This window comes from Marmota marmota, unplaced genomic scaffold, assembly GCF_001458135.2.
Source record: "Marmota marmota marmota unplaced genomic scaffold, marMar, whole genome shotgun sequence".
NCBI lineage: Eukaryota > Metazoa > Chordata > Mammalia > Rodentia > Sciuridae > Marmota > Marmota marmota.
The window spans coordinates 1,101,629-1,118,048 of record NW_025999928.1 but is presented as its reverse complement, the minus strand read 5'-3'; positions in this window follow the sequence as shown (position 1 = coordinate 1,118,048).

Sequence of the window (16,420 nt, the reverse complement as noted above, 5' to 3'; positions counted from 1 at the left end):
AATTAAACAAATGAAAACTGAGTTAACAGGAGAAAAGTATTACAAATTTTAGTAACTTTTTAAATTTCACATGGGAACCTCACAAAAAAAGTGAAAAACCCAAAGAAGCAGTTAAACTTGAGAGTTTATGTATCATTTTAACAAAGGGTGTCACATTAGGAGAAGTGACTAGACAAAGGAAAGAGGTTTGGGGCTGTTCAGGCCAATACATTTTGGGAAAGCAACTTGGAAATAAATGGCAGGGGGGATGACAAATGGAAGATAAAGCTGATTCTTGGAAGGTTTGTTTTCCCATACTTACCACCTAGTGAAAAGGGTTGTTCTCCTCTTCCTTTTATGGGACAAAGGGACAAGGGAAATAATATGCCTTGCTTTTAGGAAGATGAGGGAGGGCAGAGTGCTCACTCATATCTGCTCCTTCTCAGTTACCTTAGTTCAAAATATTCTTCTGTGAGAATGGCATGTTTTGAAAGTAGCATACCCTGGTCCCCTGTATGAATATTAAATGATGGAAGGGGGCACCAACTATGAAACCTGTTATAAGTTAAAGAGTGAAATGAGGGGCTGCATGGGGGAAAGCAGGTCTAATAGTGAGAAAAAAGCTGGTGCACATCTCTGCAACTGGCTGCTCACAGTAAGTAGGACACACCAGGGGCCCTGTTTCCTATCCCTCATGTTCCTCCATCAAAGCAGAGCCTCTCCAGGCTTCAGGGTTCTGAGCAGCACAGTACCACACCAACACCTCCATCACCAACAAGCAGTGACTGGCTCATTGCTTCCAAAGCTTGCTTTTCAACAAGAATTTCTGGATCTTGTATTTACCAGTGCTAAGAAGGGACAGCAATTCAAGGAGGCATGATACACTGTTTTTGCCCTTGAGAAGGAGAGCAGGGAGCCTGATGTGGTGGTGCACACTTGGAATCCCAGCAGCTCAGGAGGAGGTGGCAGAGGATTGAGAGTTCAAAGCCAGTCTCAACAACTTAGCAAGGCCCTAAGCAACTTAGTGAGACCTTGTCTCTAAATAGATAATAGCAAGGGCTGGGGATGGGACTTAGTGGTTAAGCACCCCTGGGTTCAATCCTGGTACCAATAATAATAATAACTAAAAGAAGTAATAATAATAATTAAAAGAAGAGGAGGAAAAGGAAGAGAAGAGGAGGAACAGGAAGAAGAGCAGGCTAGAGGCTTGCACCAAATCACTTTGCCTCTATCCCATCCCATCTTTTCCATTCTCTTGAATCATAATAAGTCTTAATTGGTAAATAAATATATAGTTGGGGCTGGGCGGTCTGTGGAGTCCATACAGCATACAGAGGGAGAGAGAACTGCAGTTAGGACTGGAACAAATGGGCAGGCATTTTCCAGGCAAGCAGGAGGTGGGGTGGGTCCACAGAACACTGCAGGCAAAGAGAACTGTCCCCGAGCCTAAAAGAGAAGAGCATGTGTCTGGGGTGGGGAACAGGAGGCAGGGGGACAGCACAGGCTGGTGCCAGATCATGTGGCCTCCATGTGTGCTGAGGCATGAGAGAGGGAACCTCTCAAAACCAAGATGACCCAATTATTTTTTAAGTGAGCCTAGTGGCCCTCTTGAAGGTGAATGAAAATGGAGAGAGATTCGTGTGCAGTTGAGAGATCAGTTAGGAAGTCAGTATAATCATCCAGATGAGGCCTGAGGCAGTGGACACATGCAGGGTCGAGGTGCTAACAGGGGTAAGAGGCCGTTACTCAGGGGCCATCTGGAGTCAGGATCAGGGTCTGAGCGCTGCTCTGGCTCTCAAGCCGCCATCTTCTCCTGTAGGGTAAGATAATAATGGTACCTCAGGATTGTTGAGGGAATTAACTGAGGTAATACACATAAAAAGTGTTTGTAATACAGAAATACACTTTTATGAAAAACAGTGCCCAGCACATAGTACAGGCAAAATAATAGCAGCTCTTGGTGTTGGGAGTGATTAATGAGTGAGGAGTCAGTATGAGATGTCAACCTGGAAGTGCTTGCCTTTTTTAGACAGGAGATCTTTCTTTTCTTTTTTTAAAATTCTGTTTGTTTGGACGGTTTGGTTTTAGGGTTTGTTTTGTTGTTGTTGTTTTGTTTTGGGGTTTTTTCCCCCTCTTTTCCCTCTCTTGCACTCTCTCTCTCTCTCATTAGAATAAGGAACAGTTTCATCTGAGGCTGTTGGTTGAAATTTGAGAGATTCCAGGCATTTTGACAAGAGTGTAGATCAAGTAGGGAGTTTGTGGTGCACATCCAACTGGAACCTAAATCACACAGATTTGGAGGTTGTTAGCACAGAGATGGACAAGGGTGTGGGTAAGACCATCACAGAGGGAAACCTGGGACACACCAGAGTTTAAAGAGTTGGAGTGCAGAGAAGGAAGCAGAGAGAGCCACAGGTAGGGACAGAGAAGCAGAACCAGGAGAGAGAGGTGTCTGAAGAAGTCAAGGAAGACAGAACTAGAGGGTTCACAGGAAAGACCCTTGGGGTGGCAGGGGGAGGGGCTTGGAAGAGGCCACAAACTCATTGCATTTGCCAAATAAGAGATTACTGGTGACCTTGGGCTGGGGGTGAAGAGGGGAAATTTGTGTTATGTGTGGTATTAGACTAGGCAAAAAATGAAGGCAGAATGTATGCTCCTCTGGCAGGGGTAAGAGGAAAAGGCCGAGGGGGTGGTAATTTAAATTGTTATTATTGTAAAAAATAACACATAAAACCAAGTATACAACTTTTTTTTGATACTACAGATTAAACCCAGGGGTGCTTAAATACTGAGCTAAGTCTCCTGCCATTTGTTGTTGTTGTTGTTGTTTTGGGTTTTTGTTGTTGTTGTAGTTGTTGTTTGTTTTTTTGAGACAGGGTCTTATTAAGTTGCTTAGGGCCTTACTAAATTGCTGATGCTTTGGGATCCTCCTGCCTCTGCCTCCCAAGCCCATGGGATTACAGGCATGCACCAATGCACCCGGTTGTCAGATATAGGACTTCTTAAAAAGTGGACTGTGACTCAGATCAGAGAACAGGGAATTGATTTCCCTCAGTAGCCCCATCCCTACACCTGCTCACTAGTACCTCCCTCCCCAACTCCTCTCAGGACTAACCATTGTCCCAACTTGCTGTCCTAGTCCTCAACTTCTAACTATGAGTCCCCAAGCCACACTTGCTTTTTTGAACTTTATATAACCAGAAACTTACAAAATATATTCTTTGCTTATCTTTGAACATATATGGAATTAAGCAGGATGAATTCTTTTGTATCTGGCTTCTTTTGCTCAGTTTTCAGCCATGGTGTTACAAGTGACCGCAATTATCCAGTTTAAGAATATATAGTACTCTGTCTGGTAAATATTCCACAATTGATAATTTTACCCTGTGGACATGGTTGTTATTGCAGTTGAAGTTTTTTGGAACTTCTACAGAAAACACAGCTGTGAACGCTCTTGGACATGCTTTCTGGAGCACTGTGACAATTTAATCAAGATTGTGCTCAGGAGTAGAATGGTTAGGTCATCAGAGTACATACACACTTTCAACTCTTACTAATAATGCCAAACTGTTTCCTAAATGAGTGCACCAATTTACACGTCCATCAGCAGAGCATGAGTTCCTGTTTATCCTCCACATCTTCACCAAAATTCAAATGGCTTTTTTAACTTCAGCCATTTTGGTGGGTGTGTGGCCATGCAGTCATGCATCAATCAACAGCGTCCTTCATACATCATTAGGCAATTATGTTGGTGTGCAAACATCCCAGAGTGGACATAAGTGAAACTCCATGGTGTAGGCCAATTACTTGTCCTGGCCTCTTGATTCAATTGAGATGTAATAAACTCAAGGTGTACAACGTTGCTGCCAGTGTAACAGCACACTGTACAGTACACATTTCTTTCTTTCTATTTGTTTTTCTTTGTAATCACAAAGACCATGCTCTTAAAATAACAACAACAAAAAAAAAGCATAGTATAGTTGATATATAAACCAGTAGCAGTCTTTGTCATCATCGTCATTATTATCATGCACTGTACCTCGTTGTGTGCACTCCACACTGGCAGTGTAATCCATTTGTTTACACCAGCATTATTACAAACAGGAGTGATTCCTCACACTGTGAAATCACGATAGCTACAACATCACAGGTTAATAAGCATTTTTCAGCTCTACTTCCATCCTTTGGGACCACCATCACATATGTGGTCTGCCATTGACCAAAACATCATTATGCAGCACAGGATTGTACGTCATTGAGGTTTAAGTTAACTTTTCCCATGTTATTGATCATCTCATGCCAACTTTATAAAATACCTGTTCAAGTCTCCTGCCCATTTTCTCTAGTGGATTTTTCCTTTTCCTTTGTGATTTGAAAAAGTTACTTAAGTGTTCTGGCTACAAGCCCTTTGGCAGTTATGATTTGCAAATGTCTTCTATCACCCTAAAGATGTCTTCCAGTCTTTAATGATTTATTTTGATGAACAAAAGTTAGTCATATCATGGTCCCATTTGTCAGTTTCTTCTCTTTTCCTTTTCTTGCTTAGGGAAGTGGCTGAGTAGGGTGTGGCAAGTGTCTATAAAGCCAGTGACTAAGAGGTTGAGGCAGGAGGACTGTGAATTGGAGGCCAACTTGGGCAACATAACAAAACCCTGTCTCAAAATTAAAAAAAAAATAAAAAGAACTGGGGAGATAGCTCAGTGGTAGAGCTTCCCTAGATTCAATATTTAGTATCACAAAATAATAACAATAATAATAATGATTTTTAAAAATTGTAAAGCTTCTTATTTTCACATTGAGGTCTCTAGTCCCCTTGAAATTGAGGTTAATATGTATTGTACGATGGGAGTCAAGTTTTTTTGGTTTTCTGCATGGACATTGAATTTATTTATTTATTTGTTTACTTATTTATTTATACCAGGGACTGAACCCAGGGACAATTAATCGGCCCTTTTTAGTTTTTACTTTGGGACAGGGTCTCATCAAGTTGCTTGGGCCTCACTAAATGGCTGAGGCTAGTCTCAAACTTGTGATCCTCCTTCCTCAGCCTCCCAGGCACTGGGATTATAGGCATAAGCCACCATACCCAAGTGGATGTCCAATTATTTCAGCATAACTTTCTCAAAAATTTTCTTCTCCCAACTCCATTGATAGTTCTCAAGTGTTCATATTTGGGGAAGGCTTCTATTTGGAATAAGGTAACTAAAAGATGTTTCCAAGCTAAAAGAAGGAAAGGAAGATCCGGAGAAGAGGAGAGGAGGTTGACAGGAAAGGAGGTCACCTACATCTCAGAATCTTTAAAGATGAAAATTCAGGGAAGTTTTTGAAAGAGCACTTTTATTAAAGGATTCCCTTCGGGTCCCATCTCTAATGTCCTCCCCAAGAAAAAGCATCACCTTGCTACAGATGGCCCTCAGAGGCACAGAGACTGCTCGCTCTGGAAGTCAGTTGGGTGGAACCCACTTAAGAAAGTCTTGGGGCAGGACTAGACTGGGCCTCCACTGCATAGAGAAATGGCTGAGTTACTCAGTGATTTGCCTGGTGAGCTAGTCATGCTGACAGCTCAGAGGAAGGGTTTGTTAAATGAAGATTGAAATTCTCAGCTCCTCTGGAACATTGGCATAAACTTCTCAAGCAGATACTATGAGTATAAAAGTTCTGAGGTTCTGGACACCGTCTTACATGCCTGTAATCTCAGCAATTTAGGAGGCTGATGCAGGAGGATTGTAAGTTTCAAGCCTGCCTTGACAATTTAGCAGAGTTATATCTCAAATTAAAAATTAAAAATGTTTTAAAGGGATGGTGGTATGGCTCAGTTGGTGGAACACTACTGGATTCAATTCCCTGAATTGGGAAAAAAAATTATTTATTTATTTCTGAGGTTGAAAATAATTATTCAAAGTAAAGGGAAAGGGCATTGTTTCTCCTTAAGACACTATTTTGGGTGGTCACCATGGGTCACACTCAGGTTGAGTAGTTTTACACATCTCTCTGGATGAGCTGGGCTAGAGCTACCTAGATGCTTTTCACAACTGAAATAAAGTACAGAAAACATAAAACAATAATTTACTTTTGTGATGGAAATTTTAAAAATACATCTTCTTTCCTCAAACGTGCTGCATCCACACTTATTTCTAGGGGAAAAGCGCCTACGTGAAGATAACCAAAGTCACTTTCATGATAGCCCAGAGGAAAAGTATTTAGAGATCTAGTATTTTCCTCATTCAAACATTCCTGAAGTGATTTCCTTTAAAAGAGGAGACGCTTACTCATCATCCATTGAGACATAGAAAACAGGAAATCATTAATAATGTGAACAGACTAAGGTACTTGCTGTGGGCTGAAGGCAGAAACATCTAAGAGATACATAGCATAAGCTACATATACAATTTTATTTTTTGGTACCAATCCATTAGAAGTGTAAGATGAAACAAATAAGGCTGATTTTAACTATATTTTATTTACATTTTTCATTTGTTTCATACCAAGTCTTTGAAATCCAGTGTGATTTTTTATATCCACATGTCAACATTAACACTAAATTTTTATCAGAAATACTTGATCTGTATTTAGATTTCATAAAATTTGTAATTACAAAAGTAGATTTATAATCAAGTTGTTCCAAATGTACTTAAATGTTTTCTAATCAATTAATCTAGTGTTTATTTTTCAATTTAAACTTAAGTTAGTCAGAATTAAATTCAGGGCATCTGTCACACTAGTCACATTTCAAGTATTTAGCAACCACTTGTGGCTGGTGACTATTGCACTTATGACTCAAGGAAGGTACATGTTTCTTGGGTTTTCAATTTAAAAAAATAAAAATCTGATTATCTTTGACCTTTAAGGATCTGACCATCAAGTTCATGCCATAAAACTAAAAGAAAGTAACAACATTAGGGATTTTTTTCTGTAAGATTAGTAGTAAGGACTAGGAATGTGGCTCAGAGGTAATATTTGCCTACAACTGATGAGGCCCTGCACTCAATCCCTAGCACTCCCCTCCACCAAAAAAATAATCAGTAGCAATATTTCCTTTTTTCATTCCTAATTTTAGTTATTTTCATCTTTTCTACCTCCCTTGGGGCAGAGGTTTTTCTTTGTTGGGAAATTTATGATTACTGATTCAATATCCATATTTGTTATAGGTCTGTTGAGATTTTTATTTCTTCTTGAGTCAGTTCAGGTAATGTGTCTGTTTTTGTGAAGTTGTCTATTTCATCCAGGTTATCTAATTTGTTGTCATATAATTATTCATGACATTCTCTCCATCCCCCCACTCTTTTTTTTTTTTTTTGTCAGTACTGGGGACTAAGTCCAGGGCTGCTATACCACTGAGTTACATCCTTCCAGCCTTTTTATTTTTTATTGCAAGACAGAGTCTCACTAAATAGCTGAGTCTGCCACAGATTTTCGATCCTCCCTCCTCAGCCTCCTGAGTTTCTGGAATTATAGACAAGTGCCACTGCACCCTGCTTTCATAATATTTTTCTTAATATCCTTTTTATTTCTGTAAGGTTGATAATAATGGCCCCACTTATATTTCTGATTTTAATTTCTTTGGTCTTCTTCCTTTTTTCTTAGTCTAATAAATATTTGTCGATCTTGTTGTTTTGAAAGAATCAACTTTTATTTATCTCCACTCTAACCCTTATTATTTCCTTCCTTTGGTAGCTTTAGGTTTAGTTGGGCTGGAGCTACCTAGATGCCTTTTCACAAATGAAATAAAGTACAGAAAACTTAAATACCTTTTCTGTATTCTAATAGTGGAAGTTTAGGTTGTTGATTTGAGATGTTTCTTCTTTGCTAACATAAGCAATTACAACTTTGAATTTCCCTCTAAGCACTACTTTAGCTTATAAAAATTGGTATGGAATGTTTTCACTATTATCAAATTGTTTCCTAATTTCCCTTAGGATTTCTCCCTTAACCCACCGATTACTGAGGAGTGAGTTTAATGTCCACATACCTTATAAATTTCTCCCAACTGTCCATTATTCATTTCTAAATTTGATCCAATGTGATTAGAGAAGATACTTTATATGATTTCAATATTTTTAAATTCATTGAGATTTGTTTTGATCTAATGCATGATCTAGACTGGAGGATATTCCCAACTGCACTTGAGAAGAATGTGTATGTACAATTGTTGGTGGAATATTCTGTATATGTCTCTCAAATTGATAGCATTGTTCAATTCCTCTATTTCCTTATTGATTATCTCTTTACTTTTCTATCTATTGTTGAGTATAGGGTCTTGCAATACCCAACTATCATTGAATTTCCTATTTCTCCCTTGAATTCTGTCAATTTTTTTCATATGTCTAAGAGCTCTTTTATCAACTATGTATAAGTTTATAATTTTATTTGATGAACTGACACTTTATCATTATAAAATATCCTTTGTTTCTAATTTTTAAAAAAGTTGTCTTGAAATCTACTTTAAGCCATTTGAGTTAGCTTTTATTACTATTTGCATGACATATATTTTTCTATCCTTTTAGCCTATGTAAGTCATTGAACCTAAAGTGTCTTATAAACAGCATATATTTGGGTCATGCTTTTTCTCTATCCAGCCAATATCTGCCATTTGATTGAAAGCCTTAATCCATTTATATTTAATGTAATTATTGATAAAATAGGACTTACATCTGCTATTTTGTGTGTAATATACATCCACTTATATACAGTTATTCCTTGATATCTATGGCAAATTGGTTCCAGGACCCCCATGGATATCAAAATCTCTAGATGATTCAAGTCCCTTATCTTAAAAACGGTGTAGTATATACCTATACCTTACACACATCGCCTCTGATCCTTTAAGTCATCTCAAGATTACTTATAATACTCATACAATGTAAAATATGTATAAATAATAATATTCACTCTACTGTGTTGTTTAGTAAATAATGACAATAAAAAAGTCAGAACAGACATAATTTTTTCCAAATATTTTTAGTCCTTTATAGGTTGAATCTATTGATTCAAAATTGATATATAGAGGAATGTATATAAAATATCTTTCCTCTCAATTCATTACTACCTTCTTGTGGTATATATTTTCTAGTATACCAATTGAATTCACTTGTTTTTTTTAAATATTTCTTCACATTATTTTCTTGGAGTTTTTTTTGGGAAATTGCTATTAACATCACAATTTATAAATATCTCACTAGGATTAATACCATCTTAATTTCAGTAGAATATAAAAACTTAATACAGGTCCATTCTCCTCCCCTTCTTTATGATATTGACATAATTTTTATAACTATAAGCCCATTAATATATTCTTTTGATTATCACTTTATGCAATTGTGATTTTAGTCATATAGGAGAGAGAGTGGGTTACAAAAATATTTACCTACATACTTACCTTTGCCAATGTTCTTTAGGTTTTCATGTGGATATGAGTTACCCTATTGGGTCCTTTCATTTCATTCTGAAGGTTTCCTTGCAGAGCAGGTCTGCTAGCAGTGAATTTCCTGTTTTTGTTTATCTGGTAATGTCTTCCAATTTTTAAAGAACTGTTTTGCTAATATGGAGTTTTATATGTACCATTTTTCTATAGTACTTTGAATATGAAATTTCCCACCCTTCTGGCCTTTGTGGCTTCATGAGACATCAGATGTTAAATTTATTGAGGAGTTATCATATATGATGAGTTGTTTCTATCGGGCAGCTCCTCAAGTTTTTCATCAAATTTGTGGACTTCTCAACAATTATTTCTTAAAATTTTCTTTCACCTTCTTCCCTCTCTCCTCTCCATCTGGAACTGCTGCTGTGCTTCTGTTATGTTTGATGGTGCCCCACAGTCTCAGAGCTTCTAATTCTCTTTATTGTTATTCCCTAGTAAAGAAATTATTCTCTTGCTTTTCTTTAGCTCTTTGAAAATGGTTTCCCTTTAGTTTTTTTTTTTTTTTTGACATATTTAAAATAGATGATTTCCTGTCTTTGTTTACACAAGTCCAACATCTAGGCCTCCTCCTGGACAGTATTCATTGACTGCTGTTTTCGTTTACATGGACCATTCCTTCTTTGGATGAAAACTATTATTCTCAAAATATACTGTGGGAGGGCTAGGATTGCAGCTCACTGGTAGAGCACTTACCTAGCATGTGTGAGGCACTGGGTTCAATCCTCAGCACAATATAAAAATAAATATAAAAAAAAGGTATTGCATCCATCTACAACTAAAAAAAAATTTTAATATATTGTGGGAACTATGGAAAACAAATTGTCCTCTATTTATAAGGGTTTATTTCTTTTGCCATTTGTTGCTTCTGTTATGGTCGTTACTCTTAAGTGTGTTTAGTGACTTAACCACGTAATTCTATGTGGACTGTATTCATTGTCATGTGTTATGTGGAACATTCCCAGGAATTTCTGAAGCTATGGACATTTGATTCCCCAGCTTTTCCATTAAAATTTTGCTCAGCTTGTTGTTTGCTCCACCTTGTTATCACCATCTCAAGTACCTGCCTGTTAAACAATTGCCCTCAAGGAAATAGTACTATATGACCTCTGAGTCAGATCAAACAAAGACAAGCCTTGTGAGGAAGTCTTCCAAGGAACTTCAAGACTGGTCAAGACAGGCAATTTTCAGGGAACTGGGCTTTAGAGCAACTCCAACCCCATTTTATCCCTCCATAGGCTGCTCGTTTTCATTCTGGTTGCAAACTTTTTTTTTAAGACCTGTCTGGAAAAAGGAGAATGGAACTAGGGAAATAAAAGATACTACAGAGCTTGCTGTTCTGAGATCTGAATCATTTTATCTGAAAAAGTACTGTGAATTGGTGTAAGCCTTTGCTTTTTGTTTTTGGTTTGTTTGTTTGTTTTTCCCTAGAGTTCTGAAAAAGTAACTTTGACAGTTTTATCAGTGTGGTGAATGGTACTGGCCACATCTCTAGGTTGGAATGCACTGCCTGATGGGTCAAGGGTAGAGCAGGGCTGAGGTTCTGAGGCTTACAGCAATCACTGCTGCCCTTTACCAGAAGCAGAAAAAGAATTTCATCATCTAATGATCACAGGAAAAATTTAAAAAAAAAAAAAAAAGGAAGAGGAGATTGAATACTGTTCTTTCTACCATGAATATCCTAAAAGAGATGTCCTGATTCAAGAGACTTTTTTGGAGGCTCTGCATTTGGATTGCATGAGCTATGACTGGGTTTGTTATCCATATCTAGGTCCAAATGGAATTCCATGAAGATGTCATGACAGAAGTGATTGGGAACCCTTGATCAGCCATAGGCCACCAGCTACAAATGGCTCACAAGGCAGTTTGTGCTACAAGCACATCTCTAGTCTGCAGAGGGTCATCTGCAGAGATGTTCAGAAAAATGCTCTGATATCAGTTCGGACAGAACCAAGACCAGTTCCCAGGCTCTGGATTTATTATTCACTTACTGATGACAGAATCTCCATTTGACAGCCCCTTAATTTAAAATGAGAGAACTGTTGATATCGAGTAGACCCTGAATGCTAGTTAACCTGCTAATTTATCAAACTGAAAAAAAAAGTTACTGAATCTGTAATTTTATATAGAAAAGATCATTGTGAACATGAACTCCAAGTCTCTATTGTTCACAGAATTTGGAACTCTTACCTTAGGACTGCAGATATAAGCAGACCCATGTGACCCATGTGACTGCAGCACAATTTTTGCTGACAGCCAGGATTCTGGGTCTTTGGTAAGATCTAACTCCACTCCATACATGGAGTAGGTGACTTATCTAAGCCCCTATAATAAAATACTTTGATACACTTACCACCTTTTCCTTTTTCTTGGAAAAGAAAAAGAAAGGGGAGGAAAGGAATAAAGAAAGAATGAAGAGGACAATACGCATGTCTAGTTCTTTGGAAATACATAAAGATAGTTTTATTAGGAAAGTCATGTGAGTCTCCTGTGAATGTTCAGGAACAAAGTACATAATTACCAGGAATGGCTGAGTTATAAAGCAAGGAAATGTACCTGAAGACTTCTCAATCTTCCCTCCAGCCTCCTCACCCTAAAAATTCAAAGTTTTGGTTTTTGTTTTTCATTTCCTCAAGTGCCAAATCTGTTTGACATAAAGTATGACATATTGATTTAACAGAAATTTCTTGAGATCTGACATTGTGCCAGGCATTATGTTAGGAACTGCAAACAGGAAGCCACTGTTTGTTTAAAAATGAAACAATGGCAAACTATCATAACACAGTGTATGAAAAGTATTATTCATGGCATCAGAAAGTGACCTCACCTAGTTTGGGGGGCCAGGGAATCATCATATTTTCCAAATATTCCAAATGAATATTTTATTTCTGTATATATTCAATAAATTATATTAAGCAACTACTACTCTGTGCCAGGTAGAAGGAAAATACTCATTTGGGAACAAAAGACATAATTGTTTAAGCTACCATGTCAATCTTCCACACGCCATTTTATGTGCATAAATCAAGGTCTTGAATGGGAAGGTTGGAGAGACATGAGCAGGAACACAGAGTGGTGAAGAGAGGAAGCCAGGAATGGAGGCCAGTTCTCCTGCTTTACCCCAAAGTACTTTGCTAATTGTAAAAACTTCCAAGAATCAAAAACTGATGATAAAGTTAGGTTTAAAACTAAATTTCTTCATGTATATCTAAAAAGAATAAATCTTTTAAAAAAAACTAAATTTCTGTACTCTATGGACTTGGAAAACTTCCAGAATAAACTAACCAGCCAGAGTAAGGAGGTATAATAAAGTAATGGTATAAATTCCTCCATGAAACATGGCTGTTAACATGGAATGTCATATTAACAACAATAGAAACAACCTGTTAATATGGAGTGTCAACCATAGTCTGAAAGGGACCAGGACTGACAAAGCTGCACCCCTGTGCACCCCCCTCTTGGGGCTTTACCCTCTTGACCTGCTCAGCTTTAGAGAATACCAATGACCTGAGCTATGAAGTTCTACAGTTGTCCATGATGGGCCCTATTTCCCTATCAATGTCCCTCCCCTTTCAATTTTCTCACTTTATATCTTTGCCAGGTTTTATTTTTCTAATTAAAGTTACTGAGCCCTGAGTTTCTCATCCACCATAATCTAGGTTCAGGTTCAGGAACATTTGCAGGGAGGAAGTGGGTGGGAGAAGACAGGTCAAATTTGTACAGCCAGACAAGTTAAAAAGGAAAAATTACTTAAATGAGGTCCAGGCCCATTTCCAGGCCCATCCAGATAAAGCAGATGGAGAGGAAAGGTCCAGTTACATGTTGAGCTGGAAGGGGATGGAGAGACAGGCTGCCAACAGAGACTTTTCTAGAAGCCAACAAATATATCACCACTTCCTTGTTCCCTTGCAAAGCACAAGGCCTTCGTGTCAGAGAAGAGGAAGAAAGACCTAGGGAGGAAGGGTTGAGAAAGCACTGGTGGGAGCAGGAGAGGCCCTCTGCTGTGCTGCAATTACTGATTGTCTTGCACTTGGCTTAGACCTTGCCTGCAGGTAACAAGTGACCTTGTGGAGGAGGGAAGACAGTGAGGAGCTTCTGAATCAGCCAGATGAGGGGGAGGGGTACAGCAGATGGAAAGATCAGCAGCATACCAGGTATGAGGAGGGCAGGACATGGGTACTTCGGCATCCAGCTCAGTCAGACTGTCTGGATCTGCTGGGTCCACCATACAGGCCTGTTAGAAGTTTCCAACTTCTCTCTGTTTCCTCACCTAAACCACTAGTCTATGATGTAGGTCTACTAACACCCCACATCACAGACTACTGGGAAAGCAATGTAAAGCACTAGCACCCAGAAAATGCTCTAATTAAACCTTTTAGTTGGGGGTGCTCTTTTGGTACAGGCCAAGCCCAACTGGAAATGCAAGTGTGAAATCGGTCTCTTGCACAGCAAACAGAGTGATCCACTGTTGTGGAGCCCATGGAAGATGCTGCATGCAGCTCTGAGTTTTTATCATGTCAGCAGAACACAAACCTCAGGCCTGTTAAGTCCATGAAAGGCTTAGTGAACTTGGCTCCCAATGTCTGCATCTCATCAGAGAATTTTACAGTTATTTTTCAAAGGTTTTCGGATATTTTTATTTGTTTCCTATTTAGACAAATGCTTAAAAAAAACAATTACTTACTGTAAATTTATTCCATGTGTTTCTGATTAATTTATATTTATTTAATCAGCACCCTTTTGAAAGAAGTGCCTAATGGCCAAGTTGGTTTTTAAAAATCCCTACAAAGCAACTTTTTCCCAAATATAGACTTGAGATGAATTTTACTGAATGTGCAGGAAGATTCCAAATTGTGATATCTGTATAAACCAGTGATTACAGAAGAAAAACAATTTTCAATAGCTTAAGGACAATTCAAGATGTTCTAAGATGAAGATATCATTAATAATGATCAATGTTTCTTGACACTATCTTTATTTCTCTCCCTCTCTTTTTCACCTTCTTATTTTGTATAATTAAATAACCAGTTGTATTATTTAGGGCTGACAATTTCTCCTAAAATGCCCTGAGAACAGGGACCATATATGTGATTCTCAGCACCCTGCCCAGTGTCTATCCCATAGTAAGTGCACAATACATATTTATTGGAAGAATAAATGGGGAAGCCTACCACAGAGCCGTAAGGAGCTGTTTGTAACATTTAAGGAGTAGAAAAAGCAGCTACTGTTATGGCAAGATGCAATAAATCACTGAGTCAATCTTAAAACAGAAGATGGAACCATCTTTATTCATCAGCTGGTGGACCAACAAGCAGGCTGCAAGTCTACACACTTCAACCCCCTCCAGGGGTTAGAGTACACATTTTAAAGCATGGCAGTACATTAATCATAAGTGGCTGGTGCTATGATTCTAAACCATGAACAAATCATAATATCTAAAATCATAAGCAGAAGGGGAAGTGGGTCAAAATGACCCTAGTTGAATGCAAATTAAAGAATAGTAGTTACTAATGTCTAGACAATCATTAACATTCTAACAAGTACAGTATATAAGAATAGAAGGAACAATTTTGCCATTTTGTTTTGCCATTATGTTATGCTAAGCAATTGTTGGTAGGTACACTGGCAGGGTTGTCCCAAGGGAGAAGTGTTTCTTATATGATATGGAGTTTCAGGGCAAAATAGTCTATCTGGTCATTGCCCATATAGCATGACCCATAACACTACAGCCCAGGAAAGAGAGATAAGCAGTCTAGATGGTGGGAGGAACTAGCAAAGTGTGATGTCAGTGAAGCGGGAATACAGAGGTGGTCTACTGTGCATGATAAAAACTGGATTAGGAACATGGAAACCACTGATCTTGGCAACAGGGATGTCCACAGAATGGTAGGAGTGGGAACCAAATGGGAAAGAGTTGAAGAGTTAATTTAAGGCAAGAAAATGGAAGCAATAAGTACAGATAGAAGATTGATTTTTTAAAAATATATTTTTGTAGTTGTTGATAGACCTTTATTTTATTTATTCATACATAGTGCTGAGAATTGAACCCAGTGCCTCACACATGTCAGGCAAGTGCACTACACTGAGCCCAGCCCCATCCCCAAGAAGACTGATTTTTAATGGGAGGAAAAAGGATGCTTATCTATGAATTCTAGGCTTCATTCAGGGCAATCAAAAATTGATGATGATGGAAATATTAGAGAATCAAGGGAGAGAGTGTCTTAGTCCATTTTGTGCTGCTATGACAATATCAGAGATGGGGTAACTTATAAAGAATAGAAATGTATTTCTTACAGTTCTGGAGGCTGAGAAGCCCAGTATCAAGTTGCTGACATCTTGCTAAATCCTCCCATGGTTCATCCCATGGCAGAAGGAGACAGGGTGTGAGAACAAGAGGAGACTTAGCTCACTTTTATAACAAAACTACTCTCTCAATAAAGAGCCCCCTCCAGCCAAGACAGCATTAATCCACTCACAAAGGCAGAGCCCTTGAAGGCCTCACCTCCCAAAATCGTTGCCTTGGGGATTAAGTTGTAACACATGAACTTCAGGGGACACATTCAAATCATAGCCAAGAGGTTAACCAATAATCTGTGAGAAAGTATGGAGAGCTATGGCTGGCTCAGAGTGAGGAGCGAGGGCATGATCACATTGTTACTCTTAGGACCAGCTTCTCCAAGAGTGAATTTAGGTTTCTCTAGTATTCTCCCTTCCAAATGCCTTATAAAAGTTCTCATGGGAGCATCTTCCTCTAGTCCAAATATATAGCCTATGCCACATACTATCAAACACAAATGGGCAGCACAAATGTCAACCTACAGTAAGAATGAAAGATGACCCTATAGGAACAATGGGCAGCTGGTCCTCTGGTAGAAAATTCTGCATTTATATGACTTTTATCTATCTCCTATCTAGGGACACCCTATATACACAGAAGATTTTCTTTTTAAATCTAGACAATCATTAACATTCTAAGCGGTTAGGGTACATTGCACCCTAACCACTTAGAAGGGGTTGGGGGGAGCC